General features: G+C 40.7%; 1 protein-coding gene and 1 long non-coding RNA gene across 2 annotated transcripts in view; one reads left to right on the top strand and one right to left on the bottom strand.

Annotated features, from left to right (window-relative positions):
* ghrh (growth hormone releasing hormone) overlaps positions 1 to 26295 on the top strand; it is an 89836-nt gene that overhangs the window by 52664 nt on the left and 10877 nt on the right.
* LOC141376578 (uncharacterized) lies at positions 3819 to 8156 on the bottom strand. Its single transcript, XR_012387103.1, has 2 exons — positions 7353 to 8156; positions 3819 to 7242 (listed from the first exon to the last, which is right to left on the bottom strand). It is a non-coding gene; the product is annotated as an uncharacterized lncRNA (long non-coding RNA).

The raw sequence follows: 26295 nt of genomic DNA, 5'->3' as shown, positions 1-26295 counted from the left end.
AAGACTCGTGCAGCCGCCTTTTCTTCTCTCCTGAACTTGAAAATATGATTGGCAGAATCATAGAAATGCTGGATTAAGATCGTCTAGGGGGTTGAATCAAGATCGTAATCTTTTAACGATTAATTGTGCAGCTCTACTATTATAATTTCCCTCAAGCATACGCTAGCACAAGTGGTTTCCGTGTTACTGGTTTATTTGTTGGCTTTTTCCCCCAAATCCACCTTTAAAACTAAACAATGAATACAAAACAAATGTACTTAATACAAATCAAAACATATGTGCACAAACTAACAAAGCTTAGAAACTTCAAACACAACATACAAATATAAAGCAAAATACCTCGTTGGCTGCATGCTATACGAAAGAAATTGTTCTGAATGCTCCTTAAATCACTTGAAGTCCTTGTTGAAGTCGATACATCCATTGAAGAGAACATGCAAACAACTCATGTTTGCCAATTGCTTGCTAACAGCAAGTAATAACCTCATGTCCAGTCAGCCATTTTATACAGCCGCAGAGATTTCAAAATAAAAGTCCCAAACCAAAAAAAATCACAAATAATACATGTAACTTGTTTTCTTTGAAAACATAAACTTATATACATAATATACAAAGTAACAGTAAACTGTTACACTCCCACCAAATCGCACAATGTGAGATTTTCTCAGACTTCAAGACTGGCAATGTTTTACACTTTTTACTTAATCTTCACACTCTTAATCAGCTTCAAGCAAAACAACAATTTTATGTATAGGTCTTTCAAGTACAGTTTTAGTTATGGGTTTAAATTTGTCAACTGTGGTATCACTAGCCATCAATTTTAATTTTCTCACTCTACCATCTGACCCTGGATAAACTTCTATGACTCTGGCCAACTTCCATTCATTAAGTGGTGCAAGATCATCTTGAACAAGGACATTGTCATTAACCTTTAAATTCCTTTGATTCTTGTGCCACTTCTGTCTTGGCTGCAAGTTTAAAAGATACTCCCTTTTCCATCGAGTCCAGAATTCATTTACCAAATACTGTACTCTGCGCCATCTCTTTCGCAGGTAAAGATCTTCTCTTGTAAACTGTCCTGGTGGAGGAAGAATGATAGTAGACTTCATAGTAAGAATGTGGTTCGGAGTTAAGGGTTCAGGTCCTAATGGATCATTCAAATGTTCGGTGGTGAGTGGTCTGCTATTAACAACAGCCATAACCTCATACAAAAATGTCCTTAGAGAGGTACTGTCAAACCTCTGTGCAGACTGATCCAGAGCGGCAGTAAGAACACTTCTTATGGTTCTTATTTGCCTTTTTCTGATCCATACCTTTCTTGAGTTCTGCAAACTCCCTTTTCGCTCAAACAAAATTGGTTCCTTGGTCACATCTTAACTGACGAACATTTCCTCTTATTGCAATGAAAGCTCTTAAAGCATTGATAAATGAATCAGTGGTCAAGTCATCAATCATCTCTATGTGTTTGGCCCTTGAACATAAAGTAAGCAACAGACCATACCTCTTGAGCTTCTTTCTCCCTTCTTTGATATAAATTGGACCAAAGCAGTCAATATTAGCGCAAGTAAAAGGTGGAGTTGTTTCCATTCTGTCTTGCGGTAAGTCACTCATTTTTTTGTTTTCTGCAGGTCTTCTATACTTTCTACATTTGACACATTTAAAGATGTGTGATGAGACTGCACTGCTGCATCCCAGGATCCACCATCTTATTAGCTCGCAATTCGTTCATTGTCATTCCATGTCTTTGATGATGTACCTTTTCGTGGAAGTGCTTGATAAGCAAGGCTGACAGATGGCTGTTCTTGGGAAGGATTACCAGATACTTGACATATGGATGCAACGTAGCTTGACTTAAACGCCCTCCAACTCTCAGGATACCTTCTTCATCCAATAATGGATTTAACTTATACAGCCTACAATTTCTAGTCTTGGCAACTACTTTCTTCAGTTTCAAACACTTTATCTCATCTGAGAATGCATCCTTTTGAACCAGTTTAATGATGAAAAGTTCTGCTTCTTTCCTTTCTTCCAGACTTGTACTTTCTTTTGTTGGTTGCTTTACCCCTGTGAATTCTTTGATTTTTACATTTCAGTGTAGTAACTGCCTTCACAACTCTTGACCAGTCAGAAAACTTCAGTAGGCGATCCAATAATGATCTGCTCTTCTTAGAAGCAGTGTTACACACAACCACCTTGCGAATTTCAGGATCATCTTCCTTGATTTCTCCCACCTTGCATTCTCTTTCTGGTAGTTTCGTTTGCCAAAGAAACTTTGGTGCTGTGAACCAATTTGAGATTTTAAGTTGTTCTGCAGTCAAACCTCGGGAAGCATGATCAGCTGGATTGTTTTCAGAAACAACACAAGCCCATTGCTAAGGTTTGGTACTAGATCTTATTCTCTGAATGCGATTTGCTACAAATGCATGAAATCGCCTGGCGTCATTGTTTATGTAGCCAAGAACGACTGTAGAATTGGTCCAAAAGAACTCCTTTAGATCTTGAATTTCATGCTCCTTCCGAAGCATATCACTTATTTGTACTGCAACAACTGCTGCTGTGAGTTCTAACCTTGGAACAGTTGTAACTTTAGTAGGTGAAACTCTTGCTTTTCCCATCACCAAACAGCAATGAACTTCATTAGACTTGTTAATGGTTCTCAGGTAAGTACATTCACCATATCCAGTGACACTTGCATCTGCAAAATGATGGAGCTCATACATTGTGGTATCATCGAAATTTGAAGGCAAGAAGTTTCTCTTGATTTCCATTTCAGCTAGACTGGGTAAATCTCTGAGCCAGGACTCCCACCGAGGTCTCAATTGCTCTGGAATTTCCTCGTCCCAACTAACCTTCTCTTTGCACAATTCCTGGAGAATCTGCTTACCAAGAAGAACAAATGGCGCCATGAACCCTAGAGGGTCATATACAGTGGCCACAGTAGAAAGCACACCTCTTCTGGTCAAAGGATTAGTTTTCACTTGAACTCTAAATTTAAAAGAGTCAGATGTAATGCACCATTCTACTCCAAGAGCTCTTTCCATTTGAGGTAAACTCAAAGCCATATCAAGATCTTTACCTATGGCTTGTTCACTTTCTGGAATGGTTGCCATGACACTTTCACTGTTAGAAACAAATTTGTGGAGTCTTAACCTTCCAGTAAAGCAAAGTTCTCTTGATTCTTTGATAAGCTGAACAGCTTCTGTCTCAGTGTGAACATTTATGAGCCCATCATCTACATAGATATTTCTTTGAATGAAGCGGATGGTATCTTCACTACCTTGCCCTTGTGTTGCCAGATATTTAAAGCCAAAATTAGAACAACCAGGTGATGAGGTAGCTCCAAACAAATGAACACCCATTCTGTAGACTGATGGTGCAGTCTCCAAGTTTCCATTATCTCACCACATAAAAATCGCAGGTAATCTTGATCCTTCTTACTGACATGAAACTGGTGGAACATTCTTTCAATGTCGCATGTGATAGCGATGGGATACTTTCGAAAATGTCATAGAACTCCTACCAATGCATTGGTTAGGTCAGGACCGATGGTCGTTGAGACATGTGTCTTGAAACTTAGCAGAACAGTCAAATACAAAATGTATTTTCCGTTTTCTGTGGATGATAAACTATGATGTGGAATATACCAAACTGGACTGTTGTTAATTTCTTCTTCAGGAACCTTCTCTGCATCACCACGGGAAATTATGTCATTCATGAATTTTACATAGTCCTCATAATACTGCTGATCTTTCTTAAATCTCCTTTCAAGACATTTCAGACGTTGAACTGCACATATCTGATTATAAGGAAGGTTTGGCTTTTCTCTTTTAAATGGTAATGGCATTTCATAATGACCATCACTTTTCTGTGTGATATTTTCTCTCAAAGTTGACAAGAACCTGAGATCTTCTTGGGACACCGGATCAGTCTTTTCAGCTCTTTCAGAGAAGTCTGATTCAAGGACCTTTAATATTTCTGAAGGACCAATTTCTTTTACTTTAATTCGACTCACATAATGTACTTCAGTTTTGAGGTTAACAGCAGAATCCATAATTGATGTTACATGCCTTACAACTATACGATGGCTGGTTCCGATATCATCTCCATAGTCCACATGAGGATTACCATTACCCACAATGTTCCATCCAAGGTCGGTACGTTGTGCATAGGGCTGATGGTCTTGTCCAGAAACTACTTCCCTTGGATGAAGAGCTTGTGAGCAATTATATCCAATAAGCAAACCTACTTCACAATCCTGTAGAGGTGCTATCACATCTTGAAAATTACTTAAATGAGACCAATCATTTGCAGTTTTATTTGTTGGTATATGAGTTCTGTTGGCTGGAATAAACTCCAGAGTGTACATTGGTGATAATGGTATCCTTTTAACAGAATAAATTCCCCTGACTTTAAGGTCTTTTACCTTTCGAGAGCTTACCACTGTAGTTCTTGAAGTCATGGTAGAAAGCTTGAGCTTAACTTGTTCTTTGCTTGCATCTTATGCTTCAGCTACTTCATTTAAAATAAATTTCGTATCACTTTGGGAATCTAACAGGACATAAACAAGAACTTCTTCAGCTGGTTGAGTTATAGACAAGATCCAAACAGGAGTTATTGCTGCTGTTTGAGTGTTAGTATCATCAAGAATCACTCTGTTGGAAGTAACCACTGTAGTTATTTCATTAGGCTCTTTTAATGGAGGTCTTTCTTGGTGCCTTTCTTGTCTTGAGCTCAATTTAACTTGTGGAAATTTTGGATTTTCTTTAATTCGCTCCTCATGTAAATAAGTTGGATGCCTTTTGTGGCACACATCACATACACTTCTGTCCTTGCAAATCTTTGAGAAATGACCAGACTTAAGGCACCCAAAGCATAACCTTTCAGCTCGAACGAATTTAATCTTGTCTGGAATTGAATTCTCCATAAACTTCTCACATTCATGGAATATGTGTCCTGGCTTCTGACAGAAAATACACATTATTAAAGGTCTCTCACTAGTACTTGTTGTTAAGGTTTTTGCTCCAAAGCTTTGACGTTTTTGGGTTTTCAGCTTCACCAAGTTTAAGTGCTTGTAAGGATGTAACAGGATTGCAAGCAATCTTTACCTCTCTCGGCAAAAACTTGACAAATTGACTGAAAGAAAGGAAATTGGTCAGTCTCCTTTTCGATTTCAATGACCTTTCAATTCCAGCTTTCAGCTAACCATTCTGGTAACTTTAAAAGAATCTTCCGGTTCTCATTACAATCATTCAAGATTTCTAATGCCTTGATGTGAGCCATAGCAGCTTCACAACTGCGAAGAAAATCAACAAATTCTCTTAGCTCAAAACTGTCTCTATAGCCGATCTTAGGCCATGCTTGGAGCTTATCTCTATATGACTTTGCAATTGTGAACTGATTCCCATATCTCTCCTCTAAAACTTCCCATGCAGCAGCATTAGCAGATTCGGTTCCAAGAAGGAAATATCCATCAAGTGCTTTCTTAGCTTGACCACTTACATATCTACGAAGATAATAGATCTTCTCTTTTTTTTAAATGGTTTTCTGATCAATTAGCGTTTCAAAAGAAAGCTTCCAATCGATGTACTTCAACGGATCACCACTGAATACTGATGGTTCAGGAACTGGAATTCTACTTGCACTTAAAGCACCCACCAGAACCTTCACAAGATCTGTTATACTTTCATTTGAGGAGGTGGTGGTCACAGCTTGCGGTACTGAAGAGATTTTCAGGGAGTCTTTATGATCTTCAATGCTTCTTCATCATACACTTTCATTCTTGCTTGTGCTACCTTCAAACTTTTCTCTGCTTCCAACTGCTTTATCTTTCTTTTTTCCTCAAGAGTCTTCTGCAAGGCTTCATGTTCCTCTTCTATTTGAGCTTTAATCTTAGCTTCCTCTTCTTCTCTCTTTATTCTTAGTTTCAACTCTTCTGATTCTTGCTCTAAATGACGTTTTGCAGCTGCTGCCTCTTGATCAGCTATCTTCTTTTTAACTTGAGCTTCTAGAAGCTGAATTTCCTGCTGTTCTTTATTTTGTTCTTCTAACACTGCAAGAACAGCCTGGCTTGCAGCAGCATCAGCCGCAGCATCTTGTCGCTTTACAGAAGTTAGAAACTTCCCCATACAAGTCCACTCTTCTACGCGTTTCTTGCTCTGGTGTTGAAATCTTGCGCAGTTCATCATACAAGCGCTTCTTCAGAGATACCTACAACATCACTAATAATATCATTGAGAATATTATCAGATGACATCTGTTTTGGCTGTGATAATGCCCGCTTAGATTTGACATAGTTTTTCCATTTGTTGTACAGATAGGTGAACCTTTGTTGACGTGATTTAATCTTTGCAGCTTGCATTTCTTTACCTTTCTCTGTTAGAGTTCTTTTTCTTTGACTTTGTCTTGATTGTTGCTCTTCTTTTTGAGCTTGACCACCCTCTTTAGTTACTTTAACTTGATCTTGCACATCTGCACTATCCCTAATACTTTCTTTGACTTGAAGTGTAGGGTCACTTGGTTCTAACATATTGAGAAACTACATTAACTCAAATATAAAGATGGATTATACACAAGCGCAATCTAACTTAATCTTGACAATTACCCAAAAAAAATACTTAATTTAAAGATTAAATACTAGAAATGTCAATAAATAGCTTAAAATAACACTGCATAAGATATAAAATGTGCAAATCTTTCTATCCAAGTGTTTTAAACACTCAATATAAAACACATCAATTCCTTTAAAAATGTATATCAAATAACCAACAGCATTTTCAAAACAGCATTTATTTTAACTCTAGAAAAATTCAATAAATACAAGCTACAATCAAAAATGAAGTGTGAGCAAACAATTAAATGCTTCACACACCTTACAAATGCATTTTAAATAACAATTCTTTAGAAACCCTTACAAAACTTCTTAAACAACTCTTAAATACCTAAACACTTGATAACTTAGTCTATTGTTGTTCGCTTGTGTAATTGTATTGTGTGCATCTTCTTAAATCTTCATACATGTGCGTTTGTTTGTTTGTGTGTGTGTGTGTGTATGTATGTTTGCTCATCCGTTATTCCTATGACCATGCTCTCCACACGTTGCTGACACGTGCCAATCCTGTCCATTCAGCAAACATGCGGTTGCTTGCGTCACCCACTCGTGTAGTTGAACAGTCCGAGTTTTCACAATAATTTCCCTGTTACTGGTTTATTTGTTGGCTTTTTCCCCCAAATCCACCGTGAAAACTAAAAAATGAATACAAAACAAATGTACTTAATACAAATCAAAACATATGTACACAAACTAACAAAGCTTAGAAACTTCAAACACAACATACAAATATAAAGCAAAATACCTCGTTGGCTGCATGCTATACGAAAGAAATTGTCCTGAATGCTCCTTAAATCACTTGAAGTCCTTGTTGAAGTCGATACATCCATTGAAGAGAACATGCAAACAACTCATGTTTGCCGATTGCTTGCTAACAGGAAGTAATAACCTCATGTCCAGTCAGCCATTTTATACAGCCGCAGAGATTTCAAAATAAAAGTCCCAAACCAAAAAAATTCACAAATAATACATGTAACTTATTTTCTCGACAACAAAAATTATCTTTGAAAACATAAACTTATATACATAATATACAAAGTAACAGCAAACAGTTACAACTATAATGTATCGCACACATTTTTAAAATGAATGATATACAGTACATATATTTCTAGTCTACAATGATTTAACAATTTTTTAAAGCATTTAAAGCATTCTTTGAAAAACAAAATTACTAATGCAACTAGTGAAAATTAATGGATTTTAATACACTTGTTTAGGTTCACTTTTACAAACTTATAATGCACATGATTTGGATATAACAACTCTCTAATCCAGTTTTATGAGTCTGAATCCTACATGATACACACACTTATTGATGATTCCTACTTGTCTTCCTCGTGATGAAGAGTAGGAAAAATCTGATATAAAGTGGTAGAAAAAAAGAATAACATGTTCATCAGATGCTGGATTCGAACCTTGTTCAAGATCGATCACCTCAAAAGATGTTGCCATGCGCCTTACGAGATACACAACTCACACTGCTGTCTGTTGCACTCTTTAGTTATGTTGTCTCTGTCAATCAAACGGTGATGGGCGTAAATCGCTAAACTAGTTTATTCCAACAAGCTCTATTTGTACTTAGCCTAAATAGACACTCCAAAATCAGCATAAATGTGGCCAGTATCAGATTTGCTGTGTGAACAGATCATGGTACTAAACTGACCCGCATGCACAAAAGTACATTTACGGATAGCACAAAATGGCTAATTATGCACACAATGTGTATACTGTGTGATGCATGTTGTCAGATTATGCTTTATATGATTATTGCCCTACAGACAACCGTGGTGTGTTTCATGAACTGTAAAGAGCTGTTCTGCTACTACTAATGTGTATTTCGGCATTTGAAACCTAAAATAAGACAGTTGTGATAATAAACATTGATCGTTTGTGATTTAGGCGGTGCGCGTCTTTCTGACAACCAGTGTAGTGAACTCATCACGGGTTAATGAGCAGACACAGACTGTAAAGGCGGAGTTGCTTTATCTCCATTTGGGTTATTTCATTTTACTTTGTTATAAACAACAGACATGTGCAGAAGGGGAGTTTGGGTGCTTGAGCACTTGTTTTTTTCTCAAAAGACAAAGTTCATCCATAAAATGAAAGTGCCTCTCCTTTGTGCACGGATCTCTTATCAGCAAAATCCCAGATGCCTTTCAGCTTCGCGGTCAACCCGTGCCCCAATCATTAAGCAGATTGGCTAACAAGGACCAGTTTTGCCTTGAAAATGTTTTTTAAAATGAACCAACTTTCTGTGGTAAAGTTATTGCCCTTTGTGCCATTCTACTTTGCTGCTGAGGAACAGATGATGTTTGCAGCACAGAAATATGACCCTCAAAGATTATGTAAAAGTCACATGAAATCACACATAACCGTTCATACTGCGGTCGCTTTGCAAAACATCAGGGGCCTCATGTATCAACGCTGCGTACGCACAAAAAGTGCGTACGCCAGGTTTCACGCTCATAATCACTCACGTTTGGATTTACTAACAATGAAATGAACGTGGGAATGTGCGCAGCTCCACGCCAGCTTTATGGCTGGCGTACGCACATTTTTTGTGTGTGTCTGTTTTATTTCCATTGGTGACTCCTAGAGGCAGGTTAAATTGCACTCTACAAAGTGTCTTTGAGCCGTGCAATGGCAGCTGTATGAGACGGGTTCATCTAGCAGGTATATAAGGTTTCCATACCATACAGTTGACCAGCCAAACATTAAAGCACAATTTGCAGCTGTCGCCTGTTTTCCCAATGTAATCTGAGCTATCTACTGCACGCACATTGCTATAAAGACACTATCTGAAGATGAATTTGCATGCGTGAATCAGAAACAGTTCCATTCAATAAATGTGCAAATAAAACATGATGCAAAGACTTATTAATGATTCCTACTTGTCTTTCTCGTGATAAATAGTTGGCAAAATCTGATATGTAGCGGGGGAAAAAAAGAAGAGTTTACCAGACGCTGGTTTCGAACCGAGTTCATGCTTGAACGTGTCAAAACATATTGACATGCGTTTTACAAGCTGCGCCACTGAAACTGTTAATGGTGTTGCAACATTTTACACTTATAAATCACATTATTTCTTTTTTTAATTCACTCAGTGCAATGTTTAGACCCAACTGTGTTAACCGCATCAGCTAAACTCTCCCATTCTATTTTTTTTTCTTTGGTTGTTAATTCCGAAGAACAAACTTGCAAATAACACCGCTTTTCTCCGGTCTACCTCCGAAAGGAGCACCTCCAATTCACATTCTGTTCAAAGTTTCTCTTTTTGCTTGATTTTGACATTTCTTTTTCATTGAGTTTTGCCAAAGTAGAGTCATTAGCATATTCATACGGGGGAGGAGGCAGGGAGGGGTTTTGTGCTCGTGCATGTTGCACGAGCACACAAAGCTTGTGATTTACAGCTTTGTGCGTATGCAATGTTTTAGTATGATTTCCACGCAAGTCTTCGTACATGAGACCCCAGGTGTTGAGCTAGCATCTACCTTTGGTGTTCAGTTTAATACTACATACGAAAGTGGCACAAATCTGAAGTGAAAAGAAAAAGTCAGATTCGGGCCACATTTGGCTGCAGTGTGAATGTAGTCTTTGAGTCAGCACAGCAGCGGACAGTAATTGCTGGCGGCGACTGAACTCTTGATTGGCTGACAGAGAAGGTTGGCGACTGGGACAGGTACAGATGGAGCAAGCAGTGTAAACCGGGAGTTGAGAAAGTAGAGCGGCTGTCGGCCTCGGGTATTGAATAATACAGCAAAACCAGCCAGAGAGCAGGAGCCATATGCAGCGAGCATGGAGATAATAAGGGTAAGTAGTGACATACAGGAAACTCTAACATACAGGCGAGAGGCAAAAGCAAAAATAAAAGTTACTAGCTTAACTAGACAAGGATGTGAGCTGGGTCTGTGGGATCAAGCAACAAACACAACGATCTGGCACAAGACAAAGGACTTTGAAGGAAATTGAAGGAAACAGAATCGGGTTCCTGTGGTGAAAACAGAAGAGGTTAGTAACCAACAGAACACTGAAATGCGGACATACCTGTGGATGCTACTGGGGGAATTGTGAGCATATTGAATCCATGTCAACTTTGTACACCAAGAACTAAGATTTTGGGAGTCCATGCAGGGGAGGGCTCTCTTTCTCAAGATCCGGGTTAGCTCACTCACACTGTCCACTGGTCTGTGGATGGAATTTCGTAGACAGACTCGTAGAGGCCCCGATCTGTCGGCAGAACTCCCTCCAAAACCGGAAAACAAACTGGGGACCCCTATTCAATTCAATTCATCTTTATTTGTATAGCGCTTTTACAATGTAGATTGTGTCAAAGCAGCTTCACATAGAAGATTATTGATAATTGAAACAGTTTCAGTTCAGTTTTTATTGTTGAAGTTCAGTTTAGTTTAGTTCAGTGTGGTTTAATATTCACTGCTGAGAGATCAAACACTGAAGAGCAAATCCACTGATGCAAGGAAAAAACATCACCAATTGACGAAAGTGAAGAATTAAAATACCTTAAGAGAAACCCGGCTCAGTTGGGCACGACTATTTCTCCTATGGCCTAAAGTCTTGTGCAGAGCTGAAGTCTTGGCGCCTTAGGCTGGAGAGCGCTGGACGTCCATCATGGAGAAGCTGCAGGAGGGAGAGTCCACCAGCTAGTGTACAGGCTGTCCCTTCAGCATCAATGCGAGGACTTGTCTGTCACGGGTGTCTTACAAGGATCAGTCTCATGCTCTCCACTCCTCCATGACCACCACAGCAGCTGCTCAGGATTTGGCCTGGTCCAGGATTATAGAAATCTCAAGAATAAGGTTTCCCTCACCTGCCGCTCAATGTCCCAGAAAAAGACCCCACTATCACCTCCCTGGGGAGGATGGTCTCAGGTAGAGTCTCCTTGGGGGACCCAAATATGCATAGGATTTGACATTTTTAGTTCCAAGTCGGTATGAGAAAGTGAAATTACATTGGCCAAAGAAGTGTGCCCAGCGGGCCTGACGGGAACTCAACCTCTTGGCCGAATGGATGTACTCTAGGTTGTTGTGATCCGTGCAGACCAAAAATGGCTGCGTTGACCCCTCCAACCAGTGGCAACACTAGCCCAAGGCCAACCTGACGGCCAGTGTAGTGGAAAGTTGCTCTGGATCTCGACAAACATTTTCTAAGTTTCAAAAAAGAGGCTGAGGTCTTCGAAGTTCTCAAGTTGAAGCAGTTTATTGTTACAGCAGAGTTGGTCGATCGATCTCTCTCCTCCCAATGTTCAAAAACCCACAGTTTATATACAGTTTTTTCCCATTGTCATCATGAGAAGTGGTTTAGCATTATGACATTTCCCGGCTCCAATAGTATCCTAGCTTTTTAATTAATGGCTGTATGTTTTTCTGTTTTTACATATCTTAAGGTCATATAGCATGTGCTTACAGTCATGTGTTTGCACATGATCATGTTGTTTCCATACTTTCTAAATGATTCTCCCTATGTATGCTATTTTGGGGAGTGTTGTTTTGTCTTGGTCAATACATACTTTTGTCTAAATGTATTGCATATGCGGTCTGAATGTTCTTACTTCACCACATGACCTGCCATGCCTCAAGGCCGTGAGGCCCTCAATTTTAAAGGCCCTGCATGCCTGTGTGTTTTCGTCAATTATAAGGCACTTCATGTCTGTGTATTTTCCTCTGCATTACTTGAATGTATTTCTGTATGTTTTAACAGTGTATTTTAATAGTAATCTATATTTTAATAGTGGCAGATTATATAGTGATTACATAATAAAAGTTCCTCTTTATGCATTAGAAAAATTATTCTATACCAGCAGTTCCTTGTTGCCAATATCGTAGTTACGCTCTGCTGGGCTCAGCCGATAGGAGAAAAAGGTACCTTCCTATCCTTGAGAGAAAGTTGAGACAGGACCACGCCTACCCTGACATCAGAGACATCCACCTCGACAATGAACTGCCCTTCCTGATCTGTAATGGAGAGAACATGGCCAAAAATCAAATGAGATTTTAAGTCATCAAAGGTTGCCTGAGCTTTCAAACAGAACGGTACCTTGGTGAAAGTTAGAGCCGTTAAGGGTGCTGTAGTGTCCCGTGGGTGTGTTAAAGGTTGTCTTCCACTCATGTCCCTCACAGATCTGTACCAGATTGTAGGCATTGCGTAGGTCTAACTTGAAAAAGACCTTGGCTCTCTGCGACAATTCAAAAGCAGACAACATAAGAGGTAAGAGGTACTTGTTCTTAACTGTGAGGCCCTTGTAGTCAATACAGGGACGCAGGGAGCCATCCTCCCTAAAAAAAAGAACCCAGCACCAGCAGGAGATAAAGAGGGGCGGATGAGGCCAGCATGGAGGGATTTCTGAGTATACTTGGCCATGGCCTCTCTTTTAGGACCAGAAAGGGAATGAAGGCAACCCTTGGGCGGAAAAGTACCTGGATCAGTGGTACAGTCATAAGGTCAATGAGGAGGCAAAAACATGGCCCGAGACTTCCAAAAAAACCAGACGAAGATCTTGGTATTCCGCCGGGACCTTGGTCAGGTCAGCTGCCTCCACCTGCAACACAGGAGACACAAAACCAGAAATGGCAGTACCCAAACAAGATGCTAGAGATGACTGGCTCCAGGCTAACACAGAGTTACTAGACCAATCCATATGACGGCCATGCTTTACCAACCAGGGGTGTCCTAAAACTACTGGTGCACTAGGCGAATCAAGGAAGTACAGCCTGGTAACCTCATGATGATTGCCAAAGACAAAAAGACTTACAGGAGGAGTGGAGTGAGTAATGGACGTGATGATGTGACCATCATGTGACCAAACAGAAATAGGACTAGGAAGGAGAACAACAGGAATGCCCCACCAGGTGACAGTGGCAGTATCCAAAAAACAGAGTCCAATAGGGAAAGACAGGAATTGGAGAGTTCCTTATAGTGCAAGGAAATATGTAACTGAATGCACGATTAAGTGGGATTAAAACAGGGGTAAGCGCCCACCAGGATACCCCCGTCTACTGACGGGCTTTGTTTTTTAACAGGCATTTCTTAGCAAAGTGGCCAGGCTTTCAGCAATACAAATAGAGGCCTTGAGTAAGTATTAGTTGCCTCTCTTGGGGGAAGAGACACATACGCCCCAACTACATAGACTCTGGATCTGCAGATGAAGGTTGGGGTAAAGGGACAGTGACAGGAGGACCCTCCTCCATCCTCAGGGTAGGTGGTCTGCCCAATGATGGCATCAAAGCAGAATCCTGCTCTTAATATGGAGAGCCAAATTCATCAGTTTATCAAGATCCTTGGATAACTTCTGGGAGGACTCCTGGGAGTAGTCAGTGACTGAATGACCACTTTGTGTGAGATGACCCAGACGAGAGGCTGCTTTGTCCCCTTGTGCTGATCAATCGAATAATCAGATCATCTCCTGACAAAAGTCTTCAAACTGTTGACAAAAGGGAGCTTTGGTCTCCTAAACAGCAGTTCCAAATTCTCCCTGTGTGCAGGGTCAGAACAAATGCCACTCTTGACTTCTCAGTGGCATAGCGACGGGGCTGAAGGTTAAAAACAAGAGAGCATTGGCCAAGAAAGGACCAGTAGGCTCTGGCTGGCGTGATTCTGAAGCTGGGGACATAAAAGAGCTGCTGGCTGCTGCTTGTTGGGGTCACATGTTGTTCCAATAAAGCACCCTGCTGAGCGAGTGTGGTTCTGACCTGTTCTGCACCTGCTGAATCCATGATGTGGCCAGATCGTTCTGTCAGGAAAGAGATTGGATTCAACTGCAGTCAACAGTTTTATTTATAAGGGGAAGAAGTGAGCAGTGCGAGTAGTAACGGGACAGTCCAGCAGATGGCGGTGGTGAGCAGCGGGTTGTTTAGATCAGTGAGGATTAACCAGACTGCCTGCTGGCAGATGTTTGTTCAGCCTGGAGTATCGGAAGATACAGTAAAAACCAGCCGGAGAGCAGGAGTCTTAAACAGCAAGAGCGAGCAGTGAGATAATCACGGAGATAATCAGTAGTGACACACAGGGAACTCTTACATACAGGGGAAAGGCAAAGGCAAAAATAAAAACCAAAAGAGGTAATGCAAAACACCACTGGAGCCTCAAAACAAGACTAGATGTTAACAAACTAGACAAGAGCGATTTAACTAGCTTAACTAGACAAGGATGCGAGCTGGGTAAACAAACTAGACAAGATGTAAACAAACTAGACAATAGTGACTTAACTAGCTTAACTAGACAAGGATGCGAGCTGGGACGGCATGATCAAGCTACACAACGATCTGGCACCAGACAGTGGACACAAGGAAGATTTAAAGGGATACTGATTATTGGTTAAATGAAAACAGGTGTGTAATTACAGGTGAATGAGAGGGTGGGGAAACAAATTACACTGGAGCACATGTTGAGCTGTCAAAACAAAGCTCACGAGCTCTGACACATAATAACAACAACAACAATAAGACAAGAGTAGAACAGACCAGACCACAGTTATGTTTTTTAAGTTTTTTAAAAGGCATGACATTTTTTTATTAGTTTTTTTGCATGATGTTAATTATATGCTATGGTAAGACCATTCAACATATGAGTCTTTAAACTACATTAAAAAGACATTTGATGCTTCCTGATTTAAAACAAATAATTTTAGAACAGACAAATATAATACAAAAATAAAATAAAAAATAAAATGGGAAAAAAAAATATTGCACCGAATTCATCATAAACTACAAAGATGCAGTGACAGATTAATGTGCTGTGTAGTCAGTTTTTTTTTTTTTAATTAAAGGTAGTTTTGTGAGATTAAATTGCTTTTTATTAGCTTTTGAATGATTGCTAGTGCAAATTCATGTTGTTGTTTTATAATTAAGATAAATTGTAACTTCTTGATATTTATTGATGAATTAATAAAAAAAAAAATCCAAAATAATCAAACACTTGCTGCTATTATTCAAATTAAGAAGAGATATGTCAGCATTAAACTTTGTGTTGTAGCCATTGTTCGATAGTGTACTTTTTTGTTTAAACATGACTTTTTTTTTTCAATTTGTATGTTGTGAATATCATAAATGCACGGAAAATTAGTCAGCAGTAAGAAAGGACGATAAAGACTTAATTCAAAATACTTTTGTTTTTAGAACAAATATAATTTGATATAATTTGTATGCTAATTTTTTGTTAATCAGTTTTTTCTAATATAATTATAAGTTCAAATAAATGTGAAACAAAACCATGCTTATGCTGCCAAATCAAACAGCCAGAACAATTCTTTGTTTTTGTTATTTAGCTACATTAATTATATTAGTACAAAATATATATTTTTGTGAGATTGTATTTATACTTGAGTAAATAATAATTGATGAATCATGTGCAGGTTTTATTTATATCAGTGACAATGATCTTTTTTCTATGATAAAGATCCGATTTTGCTTTCTATAATGTTCTACGTGGAGCCTGTAGCATAAAGCCATGTGCTATTTCATATGGCAATAATATTAAGCAGAGATGGGAGGTAACAAAGTACAAATATATTTTTCTGGTATCAGTACTGCACTCCTTTTTTTGACAACTTTTTACTTTTACTCCTTTTATTTTTACACAAATATCTGTACTTTTATGTGTTTGGTGACGCAATCTATATTATTTCTTGTCATTGCGCAATTTGAATGCATTTTTGATGCAATCAAGTGTATTTTTCACCATTGCTTGCCTGAGTTCTGCAGGGCACGGCTTTTTTCAACCAAGGCTATCATGCATCTTACGCAGTCGTTTATGAAGATTGCCATGAGAAAGGCTGAGATGACTACGCAGATGAGACAGGAGGCAAATTTAACATGACTGATGCTTCCCTGTTCAAACAGTAAAAAGACAATTTTTTATTGATTATATCACAAAATAAGAGAGACACATTTCAGTTAAAAAATAAGCAGTTTAACGTTAAAGCCTTTTGTCTACTTCATGAATTTTCTCTGGCATTTCAATCAATACTGTAAAAATTTTTTGCTTTTTTTGTAAAGATTTGTTTACATTTAGTACTAAAACAATAAAATACGTTATAAACATGTTATGCATTGTGATGTATTTCCTTATTTTTGATAAGTTCATATTTCCTAATACAAAATTTTATGCTTTTTTTCAAGTTTTTTATAGACTATATGATTTTACATAAAGGCATTTACTGTTGTATTCAATTATACAATGAATAATTTTGTAAATATTTTACAACAACAAAAGTAACTATAATGTTACAAATATATATATATATATATATATATATATATATATATATATATATATATATATACACACATACATATATATACATTGTAGCGAGGCAGAGGGAAAACAGCGACACAGTTGGATAAGTTTACAGACAAGTCCCCGGAGGGTGCTTTATTTACAAAGTGAATGGTGTGCAAACGGTGCTCTTCTTCAAGGTGAGGTGCTCTGGTGCTCCGGGAAGTAAGTGAAGGACAGTGAGTAGTCGGGTGTGGGATCGTCACGAGCTGGAGTCTGCTGTGGAGAGACACAGAGCCAAGCATTAGCGCAGGGAGTTATTTAGAGGAATGAAGCTCATCTTCCTTTGGCGTGGGCTTGTCTTATATGCCTCTCCGCTTGACGACGTCCAGCTGTGAACGATCCTGTGCTGATGACGGTCCAGCTGGGGTGAATCCTTGACCATGACGACGTGGCACCGGTATACTCGCTACAATATATATATATATATATATATATATATATATATATATATATATATATATATATATATATATATTGTCACGGGGAGAAGAATCGCCCCGTAGAGTGGTTTATGTACAAAAGTGATTTTCCGAGGAAAAAACTTCACCAATTGGCGAAAATGAAGAATAAAAAAAATCGATTATAGAATTATGGAAACCTCGGGAATAATAATAATAATAAAAACATAAGCGCAGATGCAGTTTAAATTATAATGTCTTTTGGGAAGTGTTCCTGGCTCTGGTTGCCCTAAACAATCTTTAGAGGATTTGGATTTCAACAGCATTTGTGTATTATGTGTATGCTAATGCAAAGAGATGTGTCTTTAATCTAGTTTTGAACTGACAGAGTGTGTCTGCTTCCCGAAATGTGCTAGGATAACTGTTCCAGAGTTTAGGTGCCAGATATGAGAATATCTACCACCTACAGTTGATTTTGATAGTCTGGGAATAATCAATTGTCCAGAATTAATTAAGTGTATAATACACAAGGAGCTCGCTCAAATACTGGGGAGCTAAGCCATTCAGGGCTTTGTAGATAGTCAATAAAATTTTAGAATGTATACAATAATTAATAGGGAGCCAATGCAATGATGAAAGAACTGGAGTAATATTATTATATTTCTTTGTTCTAGAAAGCACTCTAGCAGCTGCATTTTGAACCAGCTGAAGTTTGTTAATTAAGCCAGTTGGGCAACTGCCTAGTAATGCATTACAATAATCTAATCGAGAGGTCTTGAAAGCATGAATAAGCTTTTCCGCATCAGACATTGATAGCATATGTTGAAGTTTGGCAATATTTTTAAAATGAAAAAACAGACCATACACTCTCACATTCACACATGCTCTCACATTAACACAAGATACAATATCTTACTCAAGATACACCATGTCATATGCTCTCACTTTCACACAATCACATTTGTTGTAGCTCACTGGCATACAGGATTTGACTATTTTCATTGATGCTTGGTCCGCAGATATTGCGTTGACTCTTTACCAAATTTAATAAACGATTTAATCAATTAATGGTGCATTACAAGCCTTCCAACATAAAACCTAACTAATTGCCTCACAGGACTCTTTACAATACATTGGTGTAAACGAAGAACTAGTAGTACAAAAAGTATTCGTCTTTTAATATTTGATGTAAGTTGAAGATTTCACTATTGAAATAAACAAGCAGTCTGTTGATGATTGATCCTGAGTACAATGGTACCAGGCTTGGCCTTGCCCTCCATGGCAACCGCTCATTGGAAGACAGTGCTATTGGGATGGACCAAACCAGATTACTTAAAAACTTACTGCAACAGTAAAACTTTGCTTTTTGTACTGGCTTGTTCGCGGTCGCTGCTCTCTGCCACCTTTCTACTTGGACACCGCACCGCCACATGATTGAGTCACCATAAAGTTTCCAAACAACCTCTTAAGTTTCAGGACTGCCAAACCCAAAAGAACTTCAGCAAAACGACTCTCAGCAAAGTTTGTCACCCTGGTAACCCAGGAAAACCTCCACTGACTTTTATGTATCTTGTGCAGCTCAATAAATCTTTGTTTTTATTTTGTATGAATGCTACGCTTACTAAAATTAGTCAGAAACCAATCATCTAAAAGAGTATAAAATCGGGCCAATGAAATGCCAAATGAATTGACGGCATCAGCATGCCCAGCTGGCGTCAATGACAATCAGTCAAGTACATAAGACGCGGCTAGTGCAATGCTCGACATCCTTTTGAGCTGAGGAGACTTTCACGCTCAACAGCTAAAGGACAATTAGCTTACACCCCCTCCCCCCCTTGGGGAACCAGGGTTACTTTAGTAACCGTAGCGTTCCCTTTCGGATGTGGAACTACAATGCTATGTGGAAAAACTTCCACTATGGGTAAATCTATAGAAAACACCTCAACGAAAGCCCTGGCGAAGGGTGTGCCACGCAGTACAGCGAGCGCACCTACGACGTGAGATGCAGTCTTCCAACATGTCCCCTGGCTCTTACTTACCTGTTCAGGTTTAGCTATATTTCTCGGGGAGTCGAAAATAGCCCAGTAAAAAGGGTTTTTAATACGACAGTACGTTGGAAAAGTGTTCAGTCACAAAAGGAAGGACGCTGCAGAGTTCACCTGCTACCAAAGGAGAGGAGACCTTATGAAAGTCTGTGGACTAGCCCCGAAGAAGGTGGGAGTACATTAAAGAGGATGATTAGCAGGGAGGGAAAATGCTGGGGGCCTCGCAGGAACTCTGCAGGGTTCGCCAAACAGAGAACTGAACTGACAAAGCTGAAAAAGCGCATGCATCTCTGTGTTGGGGAAAATGGCGCAGCAATCATGTTTCAACACCCTAACCGAATCAATCCCTCAATCACCAAGGGTTACCTAATACCCTTGAGGAAACCGGCTCCACTCGCAGATTGTAAAACCTTGCAAATGTATTAGGTGTTGCCCAGCCCGCAGCTCTGCAAATGTCTGTCAGAGAGGCGCCGCGTGCTAACGCCCAAGAGGATGCAACGCTCCGTGTGGAGTGTGCTCTCACCCCTGGGGGACACGGCTCACCCTGGCTCTGATAAGCAAGGGAGATGGCATCCACTATCCAGTGGGCTAACCTCTGTTTAGATACGGCACTTCCCTTCTGCCGACCACCATAACAGATAAAGAGCTGGTCAGAGGATCTAAAGCTCTGAGTGCGGTCCACATAGGTTCGCAAAGCGCGAACAGGACACAATTTTTCTGGCATTGCAAGGAGGGAAAGCTCTGAATTACAGATCCGGTTGGGCCAGAGAGGCGCAACTAACAAGACCTGCTCTTTGTCCTCCCTGGGGTTGCACAGTAACTGCACGAGCAGGCTCACTGGGGAAAACACAGGTTTGAGCATGCCCCAAGGCCACTTGTGGGCCAGTGCCCATGTCAGCTGAACAGACTCGGGGTGGAGTCGCCATTCTCCCGGGGCAAGGAGCTGCCATGAAAGCCTGTCGGCCGCATGGTTGAGCTCGCCCGGAAGTGAACAGCGCTGTGAACAGTGACTTCAGCTGCGTATGACTCCAAAGGAGCAGACGGCGAGCAAGCTGAGACATGCGGCGGGAGCGCATACCCCCCATATGGTTGATATACGCTACCGTCGCCGTGCTGTCCATCCTGACCAGCACATGTTGCCCCCTTAGCGCCGGTAAAGAGCAGCGTAGCGTGAGAAACTCTGCCAACAGCTCTAGGCAGTTGATATGCCAATGCAGCTGGGTTCCCTTCCACAGGTCCGCAGCAGCATGCCCTCAACACACAGTCCCCCAACCCGTACTGGAAACATCTGTAGAAACGACAACATAGCTGGATACCTGACCCAGGGGCACTCTGTCTCGTAGGAAAGAGTGGTCCCTCCAGGTTTTAAGGGCGCGGCGACACAGCCGAGTGACAGTCACTCGATGTATGCCCGCATACCATGTGCGTCTGGGGACCCGATCATGAAGCCAATGCCGTAGTGGTCTTATATGGAGCAATCAGAGAGGCGTGGCTGCGGCTGCTATATGCCCCAGGAGCCTTTGAAATGATTTCAGGGGGACCACCTTTTTTTTCTGTCAAACTCTCTCAGACACTTCAGCACTAGCTCGGCGCACTCTCGTGAGAGGCGCCTTCATGGTGATTGAGTCCAGCTCCAACCCAAGAAAGGAGGGCCTCTGCACAGGGGCGAGCCAGCTCCTTCCTCGGTTGACCTGAAACCCCAACAGGTGGAGATGTCGGAGCACCTTGTCTCTGTGCAAAGTCAATTGCCCCAGAGAGTGGGCTAAAATCAGCTAGATGTCGAGACAATTGAGTATGTGAAGGGGCACGCATGCAATACGTGTCCTTAAGATCAATTGCTGCAAACCAATCCCGAGTCAGAACGCATCGGTTGAGGCACTTCTGTGTAAGCATTTCGAAGCGCAGCCTGTGACAGTAGCGGTTCAAAACGCGCAGATCTAGGATTGGCCATAACCCACAGCTCTTTTTGGGCATGATGAAATACGGGCTGTAAAATCCGCTCTCCATCTCGGCTGGAGGGACCGGCTCGATTGCATCCTTTCCCAGAAGGACAGCAATCTCCTCTTGCAAGACAGGGGCGGACACAGGACTTAGTGAAATACATGCCCGTGAACTTGGTAAGACGTTTCGCAAACTGTATCACATAGCTTAGTCTGATCGTACGGATGAGCCATTGCAACGGGCTGGCCCACGCTAACCAAGCAGGCAGAGCCCTCGCAAGTGAACGTGCCCACACGATTGCTGACATGCCAGCGGTGAGGCAGTGTGGTGTGGGTGGGCTTGCCCGGGGAGCGCTAGGATCCTGCGGGAGAGCTCACTCACTCTTGTCTCGCACTCAAACTCCAGAGGAGGGGCTGCGGGAGGGAGAGAAAGGAGACTGTTCTCTCGTGCTCTGGGAGCCATTGGCGAAATGCACAGATCCTGCAAGCTGGAAAGCATAGCATCCCAAACTGGCAGTGTTCGGGCTGTCAAATCCGGGGAAGGGTAAAAAGCTTTTTCTTTAAAGATTTGATGGCGTTTTCTTTTTTTTACGCCGTTAAATGAAGAGTCCCACCCCCTTGGTGAGGAAGGAGCTAATTCCCTCCTCTCCGGATGGCTCGTCTCAGGGATGCTTCACAGCCCGTTTATCAAACTTAGCGGCACCCTGGGGTGGGGGGCGCCGGTCGCCTGCGAGATGCTCGGCGCAGCCGCTTGGCTGGAGTCACAAGCGGGGCGGCGGAGTAAAAAGCTACAAGCGAGCGCACTCTGCGAAAAAAAAAGTGGATGTGGGGGAGCGGTCTTACGATCCTGCCGATAGACTATAATCCATCGCCTCCGACTGCTCTATCACCGGCATAAACTCCTGGGTGAGTTCACTGACTGTGTCGCCGAACAGGCCAGCCCGGAATATGAGTGAGTTTAGAAAGCGAACTTTGTCAACATCTCGCACATCTCCAGATTTAGCCTGTGGTGGCATTCCTGGCCAATAATGTGGCCATCGTACTTCCCAGGGTGCGGAGCTCATGGCCAGTCCTGGGTCAGAAACATACTCGCGCCGCTGGGCCAGCACCTGCACTTGGTTGTGCTGGTAGGGGGCCATAGCATGTAAGGTGAGGGTGTAGGCACACACAGCACACTGCGTAAGCCTACAGTGCGCATCCAGGAAGAAGGGTTTTCACACCCCTCTAGTCCAGGGATGGGCAAACTTGATCCTAGAGGGCCAGTGTCCCTGCAGAGTTTTGTTCCAACACTAGTCAAACACACCTGAACAAGCTAATCAGTGTCTTTAAGATCACTAGAAACCTATAAGCAGGTGTGTTTGATTAGAGTTGGAGCTAAACTGTGTAGGACACCGGCCCTCCAGGACCGAGTTTGCCCATCACTGCTCTAGTCGGTCTGGCCGTGGGGCTGGGGGATATACCATCTCCAGAGCCACAGCCGAAACAGCCTGTGGAAGCACGGCCACAAAGTCTGCTTCTAGATTCATCACTGCGCTCGTCAACCTGTAGGGAGGAGCGTGCTCGAATCCTCATCAGATATTGACAGCCCACCCTCCAAGGACGGTGAGGATGGAAGCGCATGCAGATCGAGTAGAAAAAAATGTCCTCAAAACTGTGTGAGCTTACTGTGCACTTCCGTGAAGAAGGGGACGGAAGGCTTTTAATCCTCCACATAACACCAATCTAGTCGGTCCGGTCGCGGGGCAGGGGTATAAACCATCACCAGGCCCATGGCCGAAGCAGCCCGGGAAAGCACGACCATCATGTCTGCTTTTTAGATGCCAACGCCGTGCTCTCCACTCCGTAGAGAGAGAGCGAGCGGGTTCGCATCCTCATCAGACAATGACAGCGCATACTCCAATGCAGCGATGGACATCCGATCCTCTGTGTCATCAAGTGAGAGAGCAACCATCTGAAGACGGAGCGCATTTCTTTACTTTCTTTCTTTCTTCACTAAACTCAGAATGCTGCGGTCAGAGAGAGCGGCTGCGCATTTTATGGGAGAATTTATCTTAATCAAGTAAATTGTGTGGTTGAATCCACATGTGCTTTGACAGTCTAGTCTTGACAAAGAGCGCTAGGTTCTGGAGAGATCTCAGTAGTGTTATAAATTTTTGATCAGAGTAAAATTTCATTTGATGCTTGTAAACTTGTTTGCATGACTGCTTATTGGTTCATTCTTTGTATATCGTCATGTGAATTGGCTGTAGGCATAAGCACAAGACTAAGCTAATAATATGGCTGTTTGCACTTTCAGCAGTGAAAACCCAGACTGAACTGAACTAAACTGAACTTGAAACTCTTAAACTGGACTGACTGTTTCAATTTACTGTAATCTTCTATGTGAAGCTTATTTGACACAATCTACATAGTAAAAGCGCTATAGAAATAAACATGAATTTAATTTAAATAAATTAAATAATTTAATTTAAATCTAGTGGTAGCGCTTACGGTCTTGAATGCAGTGTGTTTGTGTTACCAGCCTCAGACAGTGAAGTATGAGAGCCAGTAACTGCAAGAAAGATGCAATACACACAGATTAGGATCTGCTGCGTTCTGGCGCTTTAATAGCTTTTTTCCTCTTTTAAAATAAACAGCAAATGCAAAACGTTTAGTCAATAACTATTAACAGTATTCCTTAACAGGTTATGCTTTCTGGACAATTCAAATGACAGTATTACAATTTTCATCCATGAAGTCAAAAAACGTAATACCGAAACATTTTCTCTTTATACATTTTAAAGCAGCAATAAACATCTGAAGACAATCCAACACATTTTGTGTCTTACCACAACCACATGCCTTCATTTCACACATAAATTTATCTTAATGATACACTTATATATTTTAGATATGGTGAGGTTTTGTACAAAGGAAAATCAGCATCACTAGAGTACAAAATTATAAATTTTATTAAATATACAATTAATCAAAATCAACAGTCATTTATATATGTATAATGTGTTTAACCTTTTCAGACTACCACCATTTTGTGTTTTCCCTTTTACATCTTAACTGCAGTGAGTAACATCAGTATAGCACATTATCCAGTTTAACCCGACAAATCTATCAAGATTATACAGGAAATACAGAAAAGTTATTTAACATCTTTTATTAACACATTGTTTCTGAAGTATGATGCAGTGTAAACTCTATTATACAACTTGTAATTACATAAACTGAATTGCATATAACACTCATTTTTAGAACTCAACAATTAAAATAACTGCACAACCATCATCTATGATGTTTATGAACCTCTTAACTTCCAATATAAATGAGTATTGGGTTATAAAACCGATTTTACATACCTGTAAGAAAGATGCAATACACACAGATTAGGATCTGCTGCGTTCTGGCGCTTTCTTTAATAGCTTTGCATTTTGACTGGAACAAACTTTCTCATTGCGCTAGTGTAATGCGCCCTCCACAGGCATTTTACCAAACACACTTCAGTTCATATAACAGAACACACTTATTCTTGAGGTCTTTTAAAAAAAAAAAAGAAAGAAAAAAAATTATTTGGGTGCACTATTTTTGCTTAAACTTGTATATTTTACTGTTACATTTACAGTCTGTCACATTTGTTTCACGATTACCAGCGATTGTACTTTATAGTTCGTTGGATCTCACACATAAACTCTAATGGGATACAATTCCGCCATTCTTGGACTACATTTTCATACATGCACTTCGATCACACACACGCGCTTCCTCATTCTGACTGATTACACTCGCACCACCAGAGGATTGTCAAAGACTGAATACACATACTATTTAAGCAGCACACACACTCACTTTCACTGCAGAGTCTTGCTATCTTCTTTATAGTTACAATTCAATTTTCTTAGTCTTGTTTTTCTGTGTGTTTAACTTAGCATTTTTCCAAGTAATCCTTGTCTGCCGCCTACCTTCTGACCTCTCGCCTACCATAGTGACTATGATTCTGGATTTGCCTTCATAGATCTGTTTGCACCCGTGTTGACCTTTGCTTGCCTGAATACCAAATAAACCTGCATGTAGATCCTAACTTCGGTTGTCTCTGTCACTCCCCTGGTTCCAGTTTGGTTGAAGTGACAACCTATAGTGAGAATTTTACTCTCAGTTCTCACTCTTTATAGGCTACTTGCCTTGTTTCTCATTTTCTCCCCTTTCTTGGAAAAGGTTTTGAATAATGCAGATTTAATAAACCCTATTATTTTATGCAATCTCATTGCTGGTTTAATTTTATTTGTCAAATGTTTTTACTGCTTTTCCTCAGAAACTTAATCAACACTATAGACAAATTACCATGTTTGTAAACATTCAGGATGCGTGCAAGGTGGCAGAAGTGCTTTCAGAGTGTTATAACAGCTCGTCACCCAGTGATAGGTACAGTGATTCAGGAAAATTGACAGGGCGTTTGTCTGACAGGTCCAGTTGCGATAGCACCCTCCCAATGAATATTGGATACGACGAAAGACCAAGCATCCAGCCCGAAATGTACAATCTCATTGAAGCTCCAATCAATTTTACAAGAGAGAAGTTAAAGGCCTACAAGTCTTTGGATGCCAACAATGTTGTTCTGTGTAGTCATGTGCCAGAAATAATGTTCAAGTGATCACCAGATTCAACACTATGTAGTACTAAAAACCAAGGTTCTGCCTAGCCAAAGACAACGGAAAAAGACAGAACTGTACAAGGCCTGGGTAATCATCAACAAGCAAAACAACTGCATTCTGACTGAACTACACTTGTACGGCAGGGTATGTGAACTTACACATAGAGGTAAAGTTGGTTTTATATTCGCACATTCAGACCTTCTCCTTAATAATGTCATTTCATTATAGTATTATTTGCGAACTCTAAATAGCGAAATCATATTAGCAGCCAATGACTATCAAATTACAATAATGTTTACAGTCACTCTTGAAGGTTATTTCTGACCGAGTATTCAAAGTGCTGTGATAAACAATATAGGGAGTGTGTCACAG

The sequence above is a fragment of the Danio rerio genome, chromosome 11 (assembly GCF_049306965.1).
Source record: "Danio rerio strain Tuebingen ecotype United States chromosome 11, GRCz12tu, whole genome shotgun sequence".
In the NCBI taxonomy this organism is placed as follows: Eukaryota; Metazoa; Chordata; class Actinopteri; order Cypriniformes; family Danionidae; genus Danio; species Danio rerio.
This window is presented reverse-complemented; position numbering and strand designations above follow the sequence as displayed.